General features: G+C 44.9%; 2 pseudogenes; both read left to right on the top strand.

The window, feature by feature from the left end:
- Positions 1 to 216: 216 nt before the first annotated feature.
- Positions 217 to 653, top strand: LOC132216769 (coiled-coil-helix-coiled-coil-helix domain-containing protein 2-like; annotated as a pseudogene).
- Positions 654 to 702: 49 nt separating this feature from the next.
- LOC132227280 (ATP synthase subunit g, mitochondrial-like) lies at positions 703 to 1,582 on the top strand (annotated as a pseudogene).
- The last annotated feature ends 242 nt before the right edge of the window (positions 1,583 to 1,824 follow it).

The raw sequence follows: 1,824 nt of genomic DNA, 5'->3' as shown, positions 1-1,824 counted from the left end.
CAGTTCTTGGAAAAGGAGGATGGACTACATTCCGATGTTAACTCCCATGTCCTGGGGCATGCAACTCTCATCCAGGTTAGAATGTGCTTTTTCTACTCAGAACAGAACAATCATGGTTAACAGAGCACGGTTAATATTTCTGCTCATTATAGTTAGTCTCCACCTTTCTATTTCTGCCCCTAACACTTGTAGATGCCAAACTGCCACCCTGTTGTGATGCCTTCTGGAACTCGAAGCTGCACCTTCCGCATGGCCCCTCTGGCCTGCCAGGTACCTCAGATGAGAGCTGTGCCCAGGCCGGCACCAGCCAGTCAGACGCCCCCAGCAGCTCCACCACCTGCTGTTGGCTCACCTGCTGCTGCACCCTGGCAACCAGGCCTGCTGGCCCAACTGGCATGGCTGTGGGCTCTGCTGTCAGCCACAGCCGGGATCCTGCCGTCTCTGGGGTGTCAGTGGAGGAAGTAATGCTAAGCCCTCAAGGCCTGACATCACTTATCAGGAGCATGAGGGCACCCAGAGCATCAGCAGCTTGCCCCGTGTCACTGTGACATGTAACAGGTTGGGAGTGTGCCCAGGACCAGGGTGACCGTAAACTTGGGGAGGGTTTCAGCGAGGTGCTGAGACAGGGCAGATTTGCCAGTGGATTAGCCTGATGTAAGACACGGAAAATCATTTCTCGGTTGGAGGCTGCCGACTTTCCATCCTAAAACCAAGGCCCAATACGTCTGTAAGCTGGCAGAGAAGGCCCCCGCGCTGGCAAACAGTGCTGTGACGTCCTCAGAGCCTTGATTGGCCACATTTTGGCACCGGGCCACAGCTGAGCTGGTTCCTCTGACCCCTGTTTATATCTCTACAGCTATTCACAGCTTTAAAAAAATAGCCAGTAGTTCTCAAACTGGGAGCTTCAAACAGCTTACAGTTAAGGAAGTTCTGCTGAATGGTTTGTGGCCACTGAGTTGTGGATGTGGTTTTATGTCAGTGAGATCTCAGGCAAGTGTGGACTCACTGACTATAACATTCGAAGACCAATCTTTAACCTCTGTTTGGGTTGGCTTGTTTTTTTATTTATTTACTTATTTTTATTTTTTGCTTTTTTGTTTTTGTTTTTGGTTATTATTTGGGTGTTCTTGGACCATGAGTGATCAGAATGGAAGTTGAATTAAAAAAAAAGGATATGTAAGAAAAAGAAAATCGTCTCTCATGACCAAATTAATTTAGTGAAAAAATATAATTGATAGTAAAAGTATAAAAGTAGCAATTAACCTCTTCTATCATTAATAGTTCCCTTGCCTCAGGATTGCAATGGGAGAGGGTATTCTTACTGTATGGAAGTTCACTGAGATGGTATTGTGTTTGAGGCAGGGCCAATGTTTGTATGGCCTCCTTAAACCAGCTTTTGTGATGTGATTGTTTGTGAATCAATTAGGATAACATGATTTTCTTCCAAAAAAAAAAATCCTGTGAGCAATAGTTATTTCATGATGTGTCTTACTGTGCCATAGTGATATGGGAAACTGAAACAAAGATAGGGAAAGATGAGACATACTGCAAAAAAGCTTTAAACCCTGAGATCTTGCTGTAGGTAATATGAAAAATGCTCATGAAGTGCTGGGTACAACTAGGCTCCCCTACCCTTCGTATAGCTTCAGTGCTGTGCGTGCTGCACCTTCATGGACCCCCTGGGGCTCCCTCTGGTGGCACAGGAATCCTCAGTGATTACTGACTGTTTTCAAAAATTTCTTATATATTCCTTCACTGAAGCTTTCAATGAGAATAGATTTTTAGCTGATCCGTTTTAAATAATAAAATAAAATTAATCCAAAA

This window comes from Myotis daubentonii, chromosome 1 (genome assembly GCF_963259705.1).
Source record: "Myotis daubentonii chromosome 1, mMyoDau2.1, whole genome shotgun sequence".
Taxonomy (NCBI): Eukaryota; Metazoa; Chordata; class Mammalia; order Chiroptera; family Vespertilionidae; genus Myotis; species Myotis daubentonii.
This window is presented reverse-complemented; position numbering and strand designations above follow the sequence as displayed.